This window comes from Vicia villosa, linkage group LG3 (genome assembly GCF_029867415.1).
Source record: "Vicia villosa cultivar HV-30 ecotype Madison, WI linkage group LG3, Vvil1.0, whole genome shotgun sequence".
Classification (NCBI taxonomy): domain Eukaryota; kingdom Viridiplantae; phylum Streptophyta; class Magnoliopsida; order Fabales; family Fabaceae; genus Vicia; species Vicia villosa.
The window spans coordinates 175,252,905-175,269,743 of NC_081182.1; the positions used below are offsets into that span (position 1 = coordinate 175,252,905).

General features: G+C 33.5%; 1 long non-coding RNA gene and 4 other non-coding genes across 9 annotated transcripts; all 5 read right to left on the reverse strand.

Moving 5' to 3' along the window:
• Positions 1–1,034: 1,034 nt before the first annotated feature.
• On the reverse strand, positions 1,035–8,451 carry LOC131662598 (uncharacterized). 5 transcript variants are annotated; one of them, XR_009301727.1, is made up of 6 exons: positions 8,109–8,451; positions 7,242–7,665; positions 6,775–7,102; positions 5,740–6,068; positions 3,221–5,241; positions 1,035–2,370 (listed from the first exon to the last, which is right to left on the reverse strand). It is a non-coding gene; the product is annotated as an uncharacterized LOC131662598 (long non-coding RNA). The 5 variants fall into 5 exon arrangements; XR_009301730.1 differs by having other exon boundaries at positions 7,242–7,404; positions 7,633–8,451; XR_009301729.1 differs by having other exon boundaries at positions 3,221–3,353; positions 5,018–5,241; positions 7,242–8,451.
• Positions 1,096–1,167, reverse strand: TRNAQ-UUG (transfer RNA glutamine (anticodon UUG)). The gene has a single exon. It is a non-coding gene; the product is annotated as a tRNA-Gln (tRNA).
• TRNAQ-UUG (transfer RNA glutamine (anticodon UUG)) lies at positions 2,567–2,638 on the reverse strand. The gene has a single exon. It is a non-coding gene; the product is annotated as a tRNA-Gln (tRNA).
• TRNAQ-UUG (transfer RNA glutamine (anticodon UUG)) lies at positions 3,939–4,010 on the reverse strand. Its single transcript has one exon. It is a non-coding gene; the product is annotated as a tRNA-Gln (tRNA).
• On the reverse strand, positions 6,334–6,405 carry TRNAQ-UUG (transfer RNA glutamine (anticodon UUG)). The gene has a single exon. It is a non-coding gene; the product is annotated as a tRNA-Gln (tRNA).
• Positions 8,452–16,839: the final 8,388 nt, after the last annotated feature.

Below are 16,839 nucleotides of genomic sequence, written 5' to 3' on the forward strand. Positions count from 1 at the left end.
GAGTTAGACGCCTTATTTTGAAGTGTATGTTTATTTTGGTGTAAGAATCTTGGTTTAATACCACAATTATTATATGCATTTCTTGTTTAATGAAATTCTGATCAAATGTCCAAAAATCATCATATTAAAATCACAAGATTCAACCCTAAACTCAAAATCCCAACAACCAGTTACATTTTCAACCATCCTCTTGTATAAACAACCTCTTCCTTCAATTTTAAATTTTTCTTCTTCTCTCTGTCAATTTTCAAATCCTCTTCATCAACAATTTTATAACCTGACCACTTTAAAAAATTACAATTATTTCCATGTGACTTCTGTAATTCTTCGTAACTAATTATGCCTTAAATATAATAACTAAATCAATATATTTATATTCTCTCTCACGAAGCAACACTAAGTTATATGTGTCTCATTCTTCTCTTTTTTTTTCTTCTAAAGCTAAGTGAAGGTAAGAGTTTTCCGTTTAATTTTTTATTTCTTTTATTAATTTATCTTATTATTTGCTAATAGATTTGGTTTCGTTTTGTTAATAATTTACTTATATTAGTGTAATAGAAATTGTCAAAAATTTAATGGCTTTATTGATCCCTCTATTTTCATTACTTTTTAAGATGTTAGTCTTTTTTTTTAAGTTAATATTAAATTTTAGTAACATGAAAGTTCACTTGATAATGTAGCACCGTCACATTTGCAATAACTTATTTCAAGTTATTTTCTATTATTCTTTACTTGATGATTTTAGCGGAGGTTGTTTCTAAATTGTGGAGTTTTCAACCTCCTCAAAATGATTTAGCTGTTAATACTTGTTTACTCAATTACTCCTGAGTTTCATGCAAGTGTAACTAGAAGGCCACCTGCTCTGCATACTATTATTAACATAATTTGTGTAGAGCTATACGTGAAATTATGGTTGTTTTCAAGTCCATATCACACAGCAGGTTTTAAAACAATTTGGAACTTGAATATTTAGGAAAACATGATTTTCGGAGGTTAAAAACCCCCACAAATTTAAAGAAAAACCTCTAGTAAAGACCCCGATTTCAAACTCCGAACACAAACAGTTCAATCTTATTCAAAATGAAAAAACAGAAAAGGTCCTACCGGGAGTCGAACCCAGGTCGCTGGATTCAAAGTCCAGAGTGCTAACCACTACACCATAGAACCCATTTGTGTTCTGAACAATATAAATAATGTATTATAGCTATGAGTTAAATGTGAATTACTTCATCAAGACTATATATGTACTAACAATAGACTAAAGTAATGGACATGGTTATGATATTGGAATTTGGAACCTGGATGAAACAAATTTTGTTTGTTGTCCATAAAACAATAGACTAAGCAATGCTAATGATATTGGAACTTATATAAAACAAACCGAACTAATATCCATCATGATATGGGAACATTAACTTTGAAGAGGCTAATACCTTAGTTTTCCCATGAAGTATAGGATCCCTAACAAGTAGCTTTGCAAAGATGCAGCCAACACTCCAAAGATCCACCGAAGAATCATTATCCGTTGAACTAAGCAAAAGCTTTGGTGGAAGATACAATAATAAGGTGATAACCCAACTAGTGAGGGGGTATTTTTTTTCCAGATATAACGAAGTTTGCTAACCCAAAACCGCAACCCTTCAATATTCCTCATTATTCACCAAAAGATTTGATCCTCTGATGTCCCAGTACATCACGTCCCTCGGGTGAACATACTCAACACCAAATAACAATTGCTTCATATAGCACTTAATCTGCAAAACAAACATGCAATGCTCAATCAACATTATTTCCATTTGTGTAAGAGTATAACTACTTAATTAGAAAATTATAAAACTAAGAACATTTATCGTCAAGTTTCTAAACTGAATTTTGCAACCACAATACATATTAGCAGTCTCTCCAACCGCATAATGAGTTCGTGATTGCAACATTTTTCTCGTAATATAAGAAATTGCACTATACCGACAACGACAATCACAACCATAATTTAAAGCATATATTGTTATTTTTAAAATTAAAAAATTGTAAGGCTTTACTCAAAAAAATGAGCTCTTCCAGAAATTCTCAAAGGTCTTAGCAGACTTAAGTATATGGAAATAGCTTTCAACGAGCAATAGATGCGGCTCACTTAAAACCTCACCAGTTCCTTCATAGCCTATAACACAAAGATTTAACCTTAGGCTCACTTAAAACCTCACCAGTTCCTTCATAGCCTATAACACAAAGATTTAACCTTATTATTAGTATCTGCGGTTGAGTGAACTTGATATCTGGACTGCCAAGAACTCTACAATGCTGCATGTACTCAAACACACACGTGGTATAAGGTACATGGCGAACTAGATGTAATCCATCCTTGAAGCTTCACTAAAATACAAAAACAGTTATTACTCGCTGCGGAGGACTAAAAGATAATTTTAATTTTTATCGAAATGAAAAGAACTTATTAAAGACATTCCAATTATGTTGGCTCTCTTTTAAAAAAAGGAGAAAATAACAAGAGTTTAATGCACATCCAACGAACATCATGAATTCGTCTCGATTGCATCTCCTAACTAAAAATAGGTCCTACCGGGAGTCGAACCCAGGTCGCTGGATTCAAAGTCCAGAGTGCTAACCACTACACCATAGAACCCATTTGTTGTTTAGTTAAATAAAAACAGAAGAAAAAAAAGTAATAAACTGTTTATAAGAGTAGAAGTTAAATGAGTATTACTTAATATAAACTAAAAATATGATTTCAAGTATAAGCAGAAAACATGAGATAAAACAATTCATGTGTTGGGTCAGTCCATACAGAATTTTGCTCTAGCTTTAAACGGCCCCGCAAGTGGACGGTGGGATTGGTCCCCCTTGGATTAGTCGGTCGCAAGGCCGGATACCAAGATTTCGAAAAAACAAAACCAATTGTTTATTTTCAAGGAAACCATGCACTTGATATGCTTGTAATATAATTCCTCCTCTATTTCAAAACTTCAGTAGTTGTTTAAGGTATTTGCACATAATTAAGGGGTTGCTTAATTGATTTGTATAATTACTGAAATACTCCTATTATAATCATTATATGCTCTAGAAACACTTATGAATAATTTATCAAAACTCAAATTATATTAATTATATTTAGGGAAAATTTGGAGTGAAAGGTCAAATGGTTATTAAAAAGTCTTGAAACATAAGTAAAATGTTTAACCAACCATAGTTTTGAAATGGAGAGTACCTTCAGAAACCATGATCTCAAAACGGTTCGCCGGATGAGACACTCATTCCTTTCTAATAGCTCGTCAACCGTGTGTATTGCAGATAGTAGGGAGTCCTGAAAATTCAACATTTTCTCTTTGATCCTGATAACTCTGCATAGATTGTAACAAATAAATACTTATGTCAACCCAAGTACTCATATATTGCATGGTTGAACTTGTATTGAACAAAATTTGCTTGTCGAATAAAATAATAGACTAAGCAATGCTAGTGATATTGGAACACTAAAAAGATATATTTAAACCAGTGATGTCAATGACTGAAGGTGTTCTTTGGTTTTAAAAAGTGTTTCAAAACAACAAATTCAAATATAGTCTAGAAATTGTAATTTCCAATTGATTCATCTAATAAGCAATATTCAGACCAAATAACTTGATTTCCTAATGAGATGTAAACAACACAAACCAAACTAATATGCATCATGATATAGGAATCCATTAACTTTGAAGAGGCTTCAACCTCACATTTCCCTTGAAGTATAGGATTCTTAACAACTAGTTCTGCAAGGATGCAGCCAACACTGTAAAGATCCGCCGACGAATCATAATCTGTCAAACCAAGCAAAACCTCTATTTCGATACCACATGGTGACAATCACTTTGAGGCGCCTGTCGTCGAGGACTAGAAGACAATTTTAATTTTTCCGAAGTGAAAAAGAACTTAAGGACATTAAAAACAGGTCCTACCGGGAGTCGAACCCAGGTCGCTGGATTCAAAGTCCAGAGTGCTAACCACTACACCATAGAACCCAATTGTGATAATTGTCAATTATAAACACTCAAAATGAATAAATATTTTATAAGAATAGAAGTTGAATGGATGTTATTTTTAAAGACTAAGAATATGTTTCTACTTTTTTTAATTATTTCAAGACTAGGCAGAAAAATCTGCTGTACAAAGACATATTTCAACCAGTGTTGTTAATGAGTGATTATAAGAATAGAAGCTGAATGATTGTTAACTACAACATTAAAGGACATATTTCTACCAGTGTTGTCAATGACTAATGGAGGAAGGCCAAAAATCCACTGTATAAACACGCCATTGCAGCCTATGGCATTATCTCTTCACAAATTACCTATGGTGACCGGTTGTCAAAAAATCTGCCACAGAATTCTGCCATGGCTATCTAGTAACACTAATTTCAAGATAACTAACTATAGAAAAAAGATGTAATCCAAAGACGAGTACTTAAAGAGGCAAGTACTTCAGCAAGCTTGATGGGTCACATGCACAAGGTTTTGTTTTGAAACACTGAAAGTGGTAAGGTAATATCATCAAAACACTAGAACAGTTCTTCAACATATTCTAATGATGAGTAGTCATAAGGTTGTATTTAGGCCTAACATAAGAAAAAGGAATTGATTAACGTTTATGGATACGCCTAAAATTAAATGACCAAAGTGGATTGTCTGGTTTATTATGGACAAAGGAAATCAACAATATTGTATAAAAAAATTAATCCATAAATTCTGCCGGTGTAATGTTTTTTTAAACCGTCAATCAAGCATAATCAGCAGATCATTAAACATATTTGATTTTTATCATAACTACTTCTAAAATCACACATTTATTGATTGTGTTTTGTTGTTAACAATTTAAGACTTTTTACACCGATAGTGTATCAAAACTAAACTCATGATACGTATATTAATATTCTATCCAGAAATAAGTATTTTTTTAGTATTTCCAATCAACAACAGAATAAACAACATAATATGAATTCTCAACAAATTCCAAAATCAGAGCAACCTACCTCTGACGAGAGAACAGACGTGGCAGTTCCACGTTTGTTAGGTTCAATGAAGAAGAGAAGAGTTTGTAGCAAATGTACATTGGTTGGATGCAAATCTTTAAAGTACCCTCGGAAGCAACCATCACATAGTTGTCGCGGTCGAATCAAAGTTGCACTAGAAAATTCATTCTTTATCCATCAGGTAGGGAGCCACAAATCTTGAAAATTTTATGTAATAGTCTCACCTGCATATATTTAAAAAAACCTTATTCATCTATATATATTCAGACCGAATCACTTCCTTTTATAAAACACAATGTAAATCAGTATTATCAATTGTAGATCGCGAAAAAAATGACAATTTGTTCAAATTTCACTAGGTTACAATGCTATAACGTTATAGCTACCTCTATTTAACAACACTTCATACTAAATATTGAAGAACAATAGTGTGATTTGTTAAATTTCAGTTATAGCGCTAGTGTCTCCATATCTGCTATTTGAACACTGATGTAAATAAGTATCTCATTCTTCAGTTTGATTATATTCCCCATATTATCCATGCCACAACAATCAGCATATCAAATTAAGTTGCTACGATGAGGTGTTATAATTTTTTTCCCTTTATACATTAGCAAAGTTAATTTAAGCTTTATATCAGCGAAGTAATTTGATTAAGTTTACCATTTTCTAATGACATGCATCAAAATATAGGAATCTATTAACTTGGAAGAGGCTACTACCTAAATTTTCCCATGAAGTAAAGGATTCCTAAGAAGTAGCTCTGCTAAGATGCAGCCAACACTCCAATGATCCAACGACGGATCAAAATCCATTGAACCAAGCGAAAGCACCGGAGGACGATACCATAAGATGATAACACAAATAGCGAGGGGCTCTTTTATCTCAGATCTAATGAATTTCCCTAAACCAAAATCTGCAACCTTTGATGTTCCGGCATCATTCCTTCATTATACACCAAAAGATTTGATCCTTTGATGTCCCCGTGCATCACGCCCCGCAAGTGAAAATACTCAACAGCAGATAACAATTGCTTCATATAGCACTTAATCTGCAAAACAAACATGGAATGCTCAGCATCATTCACATTTGTGTAAGGTTATATCTACTTAATTAGAAAGTTTTAAGACTAAGAACGTTTATCATCAAGGTTCTAAATTGCATTCTGCAACCGCAGTACATATTACTAGTCTCTCCAACTGCATTATGAGTTGTGACCGCAACATTTTTCCCTGGCTTAACTAAAAAATAGGCAGCCCTTCCATAAATTCTCAAATGTACGAGCAAAACTCAAGCATAAGAGGGGATTGGAATCCAGGTCCTACCGGGAGTCGAACCCAGGTCGTTGGATTCAAAGTCCAGAGTGCTAACCACTACACCATAGAACCCAATTGTGATATTTGTTAAATATACACTCAAAATGAATAAGTTTTTATAAGAATAGAAGTTGAAAGGGTGTTAATTTATAAAAGTTAAAACCAATTGTTCCATTTTTGGAAACCATATACTTAATGTGTTTGTATTTAAGGTATTTGCACATAATTAAAGGATCACTTAATTCATATGCATAAATACTGAAATACTCCTATTATAATCATTACATGCTTTAAAAAATACTATAAACATGTCATAACTAATCTAGCAAATATCAAATTATGTTAGAATTAATTTAGGGGTATATTTGGAAGAAAATGTCTATATGTATTGGATTTCTAAAATACCAAAAGCTTTGAAACATTACTCAAATGTTTAACCACCTGTTGTTTTGAATGTTGAATGTGTCTTTCCGAAACCATGATCTTCGGACAGTTCACTGGATGTGACGCTCATTACTTTCTAAGAGCTCGTCAACCGTGTGCATTTGAGGCAGCAGTGGTCTTGAAAATTCAACATTTTCTCATTATCCTGATAACTCTGCTGGGATGGTAATGAATAAAGAGTAATGTTAACCCAAGCACACATAAATTACATAACTGACATTTTTCTTTTCACTATACCCTTGAGCATATGCTGGAATTTCACCTTTTAAAGGTGTATAAGTGGAATCTCGCAGGTTCAAACTCGCGTCCCTGCAGTCTGATGTCCCTGCACAGATAACAAGTGACATTATTGATTTTGATAAGGTATATTAGGATTAGACTAGACAAAAATATGAGAACTTATAAAGCATTTAGTGATTGGAATAAGAGTATTTAATTACAGATGATAATTCTTGCCAACTTACTATTGAGTCATCCACCGTTCTTGCAAGTGGTACTCATCAGAAGCATCAAATAAGTATTTCCGATTGAACCTATTATGTGGATTTTCCTTTGAAGAGTAAGAAATTTCAACTAGGTCATGATGCCCTCTAGAGTTGGGGTTCTCCCACAAAACTCCTTATTTTCCTGATTTATGGTATCCAAATGACTTGAGTTTAATGCAGAAGAATCTAAAGCATTGATACTCTGTCCACTAAAAAAAGATAAACAACATGATCGAATTGAAGTGTTGTCTTTTCGGCTTTTTGCCCAAGCAAAGCCACTTGATGTTGAAACTTGTAATGGTTCAGAAAAAGAAATATCTCCTTGAGATACAATCTTCATATGGGAAGCATATTCATGTATACTACTGACCTTGTGAGAATTTTAAGTTTGATTTGCTGAAACCTGCAAAGAGAAATCTGAAATGGTAAATTAAATCATTACTGTAAATAAACATGCATGTACATAACATTACCAATACAAACAACAACAACGGAGCCTTATCCCACTGAGTGGGGTCGATTACATAAATCAACTTTCGCCGACACTTCTAAAAATGGTGTGTCCATGTCCAGAGACACCGACACTTACCCGGATACTTTTGAGTAATTTAATTTATTCATTTTTTCAAATTATAATTGCTGTCACGGTATCAGTGTGGTGTTCGTCGTGCCTCATAGGCCTTATGGTATTATTTTGCCCTAATATCTGCAATCAAATATTTTGATGAAAAAATTTACTAATTTTCCATGAGATCGTATACAACATCTTTCTTCATTCCTTGATTTGGAATTATTGAGGTTCCTAAATTTATGGATATAAAAATAAATATAATAACAGTGGTGAACCTTCTCGAGTTTGTCACATCATCGGCGCGAAGAGGAACACAGCCGTGAATAGCTTCACCAGCTACGGCGCTAAGCCAAGCCGGTCAACATTTGAACTCGTTCGCCGTAACTCGCTCACTCTCCTTTGTAACGCGGTTGAGTTTTCATTCGCCGGCGTCACCGAGACTGCTTGCTTCGAACGACGGGTTTTGATTTTGAGTTACGCGTTTTTATATAGTGAAGAAAGTGGGAAATCGATTTCGGTTAGAGATGATTTGCGGATAAGGAATTTTGTATTGGTTGCTCAGTTGTCACTGAGTGTTGACTCTTTTGGCTTTTCGTTGCTCCGATAACTGCGGGAGAGACTCGGCGACCAAAAATAGTACTAGTAAAAAAAAATTGATTGTATAATTAATAAAAGATATTTTGACGCACGGATTTAGATACAGGACGCGAATTTGTTTCAGATGTATATTTTTTAATAGAAAAATATCAGGTACCCGTAAAAAATAATAATTGAATGTATAATTAATATAAAAAAATGGATGCACGGGTTCTGATATGGGACGCGCATTTGATTTAGATGTGTATTTTTTAATAGTAAAATAGATGGTTATCCGTGCAAAAATAATAATTGAATGTATAAGACTATGTACAATGGGGGTGTTGAAATTTTTTTTCAACTGTTGAATTCATGCAATGATATGTTTAATAGCTTGTTTAATATGACGTGGATTACTTTGTGTTGAAAGAATTCAACATGTTGAATGAATGAGAGTGGGGGCCACATATAATATTTTGCAAAATCCTATTGGTTGTTGTGATTATTTGAATTTTCAGTGTGTTGTGAATGGTGGTAAAGTAGGGTGTTGAATTTTATTAAACAAAACTATTGTAGTGAGTAAAAGTTTAATGTGTGTTGAATTATTAGGTGGAAGAGAGAGAAGATGATGTGGAGTATAAAAAGTGAAAAAGTAGGGTGTTGAATTTGGAAACCATTGTAAATAGTCTAATTAATAAAAAGTATTTTGGTGCACGTGTTCTGATACGGACACACATTTCTTTCAGATGTATATTTTTTAATAGAAAAATGTCTGGTTACCTGTGAAAAAAAATATTCAATATTTTAATTAATTTCTTCATGTTCTTGTTAATATTCAATATTTTGATCAGTAACTTTATGTTCTCGTTAATATTCAATATTTTGATCAATAACTTTATTTTTGCGTTATATTAAATATTTTAATTAGTAACTTCAGGTTTCCGTTAATATTTAATATTTTGATCAGTAATTTCATGTTCCCGTTAATACTAAGATCAGTAACTTCATGTTCCTGTTAATATTCAGTAAAAGATTTTTTTCCCGTATACCATTTTTTAATCAAAAATATTTTGATCATAAATATCATTTTTCGTATATAAAAATATTAAGAATAATAATAGTTTTTCCCATATACAAATATTTATTTTGTTTCGCTATCGTTTACAAAAAAATTTGAATCAATAGACATTTTTCTCTTATATATCAAAATAACATCGTTTAAAAAAAGTCTATTAAACCAGTAATATAAACCTATTGAAATATATTGTATAGTATTAGTACTAAAAATCTATTGATATTTTTTTTTATAAAATTGTTAACAAATATATTATATAAATGAAATAAGTGGTGGTATAAACCTTTTAAAAGCAGAAAAAGAAAATTACTTTATCATGAAGAAAGAGAAATGGTTGGAGTTCAGTAAAGACATCCACGTAGAAGTGCATCAAAGCAGCAGGGCAATATTGTTCTTTCCAGAACATAAAACTTTCTTATATTGTAAATATAATTACTACATTTAAATTTACAATATTATTTTAACATATATATGGAAAATATTTGAAGTCAAATTTAACTTATAAACAACTTGCATAAATTTTTTAAATTAAAATTTGATTTTGAATGTCACATAACAAATATATTGTGCGAGTCTAATTTTTTTTTTAAATGCAACATTTTTTATTATAATTTTAAAAGATTTTTATTGAAGAAATGTCATTATTTTGTTTATGCTCAATGAAGCTTTTGTCTCAAAAAATCAAATATACAATTATTATAATAAAATTTTAATGTGATACATGTAATAAATTTTAATGATAGACAGACAACATCCTAGAAAATTTGACACAATAACAAAGGTTTGGTGTTGGAATAGAGAGTTGAACGGATAAGTGAGTGGAGTGGTGCAGACTTTGGAAGCCGTGGAGGATTAAAAGAATTATGAAATTGTTTTGAATAGTGGGATGGAGTGTAAAGAGGAGAAAATGGAAAAACAATTTCTTTTATTAAATACTAAAATTAATTCAAGATTATGATAAATTAAATTATAAACATTTAATAAGAGAAATATGAAAATAAAAGAAATGCATAAAATTGAGGGAAAAAGAGAGAGAAAACGTGAGAATAAGAGAGAGATAAGAGTTTTGAGAAAGATAATGAAAAAGGTAAGAAGTAGTATATAGGTTGAGTATGTGGTTAGATAATTTTGCATTGGGAAGGTAATAAAAATAATTAATATTATGTTATGGCATTGACATATCAATTTCAAAAAGTAGTGTTGAAAGCAAACCAAAAGTACATAAATAAGCTGATACATTGTGTAACAAATAAAAGAAGTGTAATGAAAGCACCCACGTGGCAGCATGTATGAGTAGCAGGGCATAATGTGAATTTCCATAAGTATTAATTTTCTTATATGATATATTACCTTTAAAGCACTCGTTACAAATATGAGGGAAAAAAGTATGTACTCCCAGTTTATGTCGGAATGTGAAACGTCCATAATCGTCATTCATATATAAGGCATCTCACGTGAGACATGCGTTACTCTCTCTAACTCATACCTCACTCTATTATTCGTTCTCCTATTGAATTAGGCATTAGTTGCCAACCTTCCAAGTCAACAACACTCCATTCGTTGTATTCAGGATTCACTACATCACATCAAGGCTATATTCCAACATTTCATCAAACATTTTAGGTTCCCTAGCAGACAATGGTGTCGTCTTAGAAAATTGTGAGTGCACTATCTTATTAGAAATGTTCTGCATGATGTCAAAACTATAATATTTAGTATTTGTGTATATTGGATCTTATATCCTATGTTTAGTTGCGCTTTCTAACCTAAAGATATTTAAAGCATCTTAGAAAAGTTTTTACAAGTCAAAATTACATTTTAATGTGAAAAATCTGAGCATATATCGACACATGCTGTGAATTTTGCATAACCAAAGTTTCTAGTCATTATAGGTCGACACATTCAGCTTATAGGTCAATCTATACTGAGTGTTTTTGCAAAATATGACTTTTTGATCAGCATAGGTCGACACATACAAGTTTCAAGTCGACACATAAATAACATAGATCAACACATATGAATTTCATGTTGACACATAGACAACACAGGTTAACACATAGACAACGCATACGAATTTCAGGTTGTCATATAGACAACACAGGTCGCACATACTGTATGTTTTGCAAAACAAAAGTCTCTCAATTTGAGATCGACACATTCGATCCATAGGTCAACACATAGAAACAAAACTGCCTCTATTGCCAAGGACTATGCTTCTTGATCAGTTGAGGGAGCGGGAAATTCTCATGTGAACCACTTAGGGCCATGCAGCGGATTCATAACATTAAATTTCAAATAACATAGCATCTTATTTTGACATAAAACAACTTCAAAAATGGCAAGTCTAAAAGGAAAACAACTCGAAAATTTAGCAACGAAACAAAATCAACAATCAATAAAACATGCGTTCATCCCTCCGAGTGCTACGTATCAGAGCAACGACACCGACTCGAACTGACAACAACTAAATCTTCACTCACTGCGGATCACCTACACGTTACTAGTATAAAAGCAACAACCAACAAGAAAAAGAGTGAGATATCTACCAATATAATTGAGATTATGATAAATAATATATTAGAGAGATCGCATAAAACTACCACATCACGGCATTATCATCACAATCACTTCACCTCACATCATTATATCCAACAAGAAATTTAATTCACAATTCAAATCACAACACTGTTGGAGCGGTAAAGCGGCAAGCAACAAAATTTTGGGAAATATTTATCCGGGAAATTATCGTCTCCACAGGGACTAGTGCATTGAACTGCTGTTCAACAGTTTCCACAATTATGAGTTTGGATTGAATTGGTAAAAAGTAAATATGGGAATTAAACATATGAACAATAAAGAATACACTCTTTGGAGAGGAGAAACTATCAAGCATGAATTTTCACTACTCAAAACAAACTTAAACATATCGATAAGTCGCACTCAACATACAATACTCATCAAAATCGTCACATATCGCTCACAACAGTGCCCATCTCTGCAACACTGAGCTGAGAGAACAACTATGTTACTCTTATCAACAATCTCTCAACCGACTCAAACAACACGGAAGCATTAAGCTTCGATACCCACGTGATTATTAGCTCTAAATCTATCTCTAGAATCTAGAAACTAATAGATTTCCTTCCCTAATCAAGATTTGTGAGGTCTATCTCTACAACAACACAAATCCAAACATAAATGCAAAAAGATCAAGAAAAGCACAAAATTGATTTGTAAAGCATATATATTATACAACACCATGATCAATACATATACATATATTCAAAGTAAAATATACAAACATACCCAAAAAATAGAGTATACAAAGAGAAGAGAAGAAGAGGGACCAAACATTTCTTGGTTTGTCAACACCAATCGATGAGAAATTCGACCTCCGATCATTAAGATGCAACCCCATTTGATGTTTCTAAGCCCCCCTCTACCAAAAAATGAAGGTTGATGGAGTTGGGAACAAATATCCCAAAACCCTAACCTAACAAATGTGCTTTTGGCCCTTAAAACGTGTTTGTGTCAGCATCGCTTCGCCCGGCGGCTAAATGGCTTCGCCCAGCGGAACACACTAGAAACAGCAAAAATTTCTACACTATTTCGGCCATAACTTGAGAACCATAACTCCAATTTACGCCCGGTTCGAAGTGTTGGAAAGCTTCCTCACAAAAAGGGTAGGAACTAAATTGATTCACAAATGAACTAGTATACAAAAGAATGAATGGCATAAAAGTTGTAAAAAGCCTAAGTATGATGAATATGCTAAAGTCTAGAAAGCGATAAACACATACCTTGAACGTGTACAAAACTTTAACAAAATCACTACCATACACTCGCAAGTTGAAACGATCAAACTTGGGAAATCACCTAAAATTCCTCAAGCTACTCAAAACAAGCTCAAAGACAAACACACAACTATTAATATTAACAAACTAAAAGACCAGATGAAATTGTCTAAACAAATTTAAAAGTGAAGATTTGAAATTTAAGAACTGGTCCGATCTAAATTTGTTTATACAATTGCATCACACTACCTAAACTAAACAAAAACTAAAAAGGATAAACATGCTTGTTTTACGTCATAAGCTCGACGCCTGTTATTTAAAAAAGTTCCTTCAAGTTACTTTCGCCCGGCTATTCCTAACCACATACAAGCAAACGTAAAAGGAAACAAACAATACTATAAAAAATTTACAAGTATAGAAAACATGTACAAGTATAGTAAACATATACAAGTATCAATATTAGCAAGTGAGAATATATAATGTGCGATATATACAAAACTCATATAGAAACTATTACAATGCAAATTCAATAAAACACCAATCCCCGGCAACAACGCCATTTTGTTGAAGCGGTAAAGAGGCAAGCAACAAAAGTTTTGGAAGTATTACTCCGGGAAAAATTATCATCTCCACAAGGACTATTGCATTGAACTGCCGTTCAACAGTTTCCGCAGTTATGAGTTTGGATTGAATAGTTAAAACATAAAAACTGAAAAGCAAATATCAACACAAAAAGGATTCATTTTTCAGAAAGAAAAGACTTATCAGGCATTGCATATAATCTACTTATCACAAACTTAAACTTATCGACCAGTTATACTCAACCTACAATACTCATCAATATCATCAAGCATCGCTCACACCCTAAGTCATTTCTAACCCAAAGTAGAGAGAACTACTATATCATCTCGACGACGATCTCTCAGCCAGCCTCAACAACACAGCAGACAACCGTATTGCTCGCGTCGACGATCTCTCAACCAACACAAACAACACAAAGGCAAGCTTCGATACCTACAACGAATATTAGCTCCAAAAACTATATCTAGAGTCTAGAACTAATAGATATCCATCCCTAATTAGGATTTGTGAGGTATATGTCTATAACAACCCAAATTCAAACATAAATAAAAAAGACTAAGGAAGACATCAATAATGATTTGTAAAGCAAACTTTATACAACACCATGATCAACAAATATACATGAATTCAAAGTAAATCATATACAAAACCCAACCAAAGAGAAATACACAAAGAAGAAGAGAAATGAACCAAAAATCTCCTAGTTTGTCAGCTCCGATTGATGATCAATCAACCCCGGATCATCCTTGTGCAACCTCCAAAGTTGTTTTCTATGCTAATCTACCTAAAATAATGTTTGTTGATGGAGTGGGAGCAAAAAATACCCAAACCATAACCTAAAAAATGTGTTTTTGGCCCTTAAAACGTGTTTCTGTCAGCACCGCTTCGCCCGGCGGCTAAATGGCTTCGCCCGGCGGAACACACTAGAAACAGCAAAAATTTCTACACTGTTTCAGCCATAACTTGAGAAACGTAACTCCAATTTGCGCCTGGTTCGAAGTGTTGGAAAGCTTATTCAATGCTCTATCTAACAATGACAAAATGGAAACCAAATTGATTATTTTTATAATCCTTATTTTGATCCTTATTCTTTGATGAATTAATTTCGTAGCTCAAAATCGCGCGTTTGAAGCTTTGTTTTAGACACTTTATTGCTCATGCTCCAAATACGCCTCAATACCTACAAAATGAATGGAAAACTATCAAAAGGTATATAAATGAATCAAAAATACAAGTATACACAAACTAAACGTATTTACACAAAATTTGGGTTTATTCAACCGAAATTAACAATAAAGAATCGATAAGTGCACTAAAAAGTATATGTAAAAATAGCTACAATTTTCACTTATCAAACACTTCACATCAATTCATACTCATGCAACATAAAATGCGACACTAACAATGCACATGCATGTGGTACCCAGGGCTTCAGCTGTGAATACAAGATCACACTCACAAAGATGTTTTTGATTCATGGCAAACTCAACAAGCATACAAGCAACAAGGCACAAGCAGAAGAACTCAAAGAAAAGCAAGCATTGATCACTTATGACAGAGCAGGTCGACCTACTATGCATACAGGTCGACTCAACACAAGCAAAATAAGAGGAACTCAGAAAAACAGCAGTCAGGTCGACCTACTCCCAACACAGGTCGACCTAAAATGAAGAAATTTACATATCATTCTGCTAGGTCGACCTACACAACAACTAGGTCGACCTAATCTGAGGAAAGGTCCCCAAAACGCATCTGAAGTGGATTCTGGTCGACCTACTTCTTTAACAGGTCGACCTAACTGGGAACAAATGACATCCAAAGGATATGCAGCTCTGTTAGGTCGACCTAAGCACCACAAGAGGTCGACCTATCTGATCAAAAATGCCAAAATTTCTGGTTTTCTCTGCTCCAACTGATAAGCTCTCATATATATTGTCCAAGGTTCATTATTGCTAGAGAACACACCAACGACTGAAAGATACACAAAGTCTTCTCATCTTCGTTCTTCATCATCTCCAACACAATTACACATAATCATTCTTGCGTTGAGGGTTAGTGATCGAGTTCGATAACGTCCATGGAACGAAATTGAAGATTCCTAGTGGGTGAAGATTTGTGGGGGTTTTGGTGAATAAAATCCGAGGGTTTTGTCCTCCAAGATAGGTGTTTCTTGGGGGTTTTTATCAAGAGGTTTCATCGAGGATCCATCTGAGTGTGAAGATTGAAGAACAAGGGTTCAAGGCAATTCAAGACACTGCAGAAAAGGGATCAAGTGAAGCTCTTGGATCACCTTGATCTGGTTCAAGATTAAGGGGGAAGAAGATTCAAAGGATCGACAAATTCGGTTTATTGTTTATCGCTTTGTTTTCTTCTTTGTATAAACTGCTTTTAACATTAATGGAAGATTTCCCAATTTCAATTTGGAATTGGGGGCAGACGTAGTCGTAGCGAGGACGATCGACGAACTGCCTGAGCAAATATCGTGTTCTTGTCGCTTTTATCTTTTCATTTACGTTCTGTTCATATTTGGTCATAATTGCAAAATTGATTAACGATTCAAGTGTTAAAATTGTGAATTAAGGTTCTGCATAAACATCACAATTCACCACATCTTGAATCATCATCAATTTGAACATTATCACCAAGTGTTTGTCTTTTTGCTTATTCCATTATTACTGCATTGCAAACCAAAGTTTGTCAATTTAGAAGTTAATTGATTTTCAGCTGTGAAACGTATTGATTCGATAACATATCACTTCATCGTTAATCTCAATTATCTTGTGGTTTTGTCACATATACGACCCTTGCAATAACGGTCCGGAATAGACGCAAGTCGATTCAGAACCGCTTTCGCTTTAGTTCGAAATAATTCTGAAAAACTCTGTGAGATCTATTCACCCCCCCTCTAGATCCTCAGGCCAGCGTCTAACAAGTGGTATCAGAGCCTGTTTTATTCCGTGCTACGTGAAACACTTATTG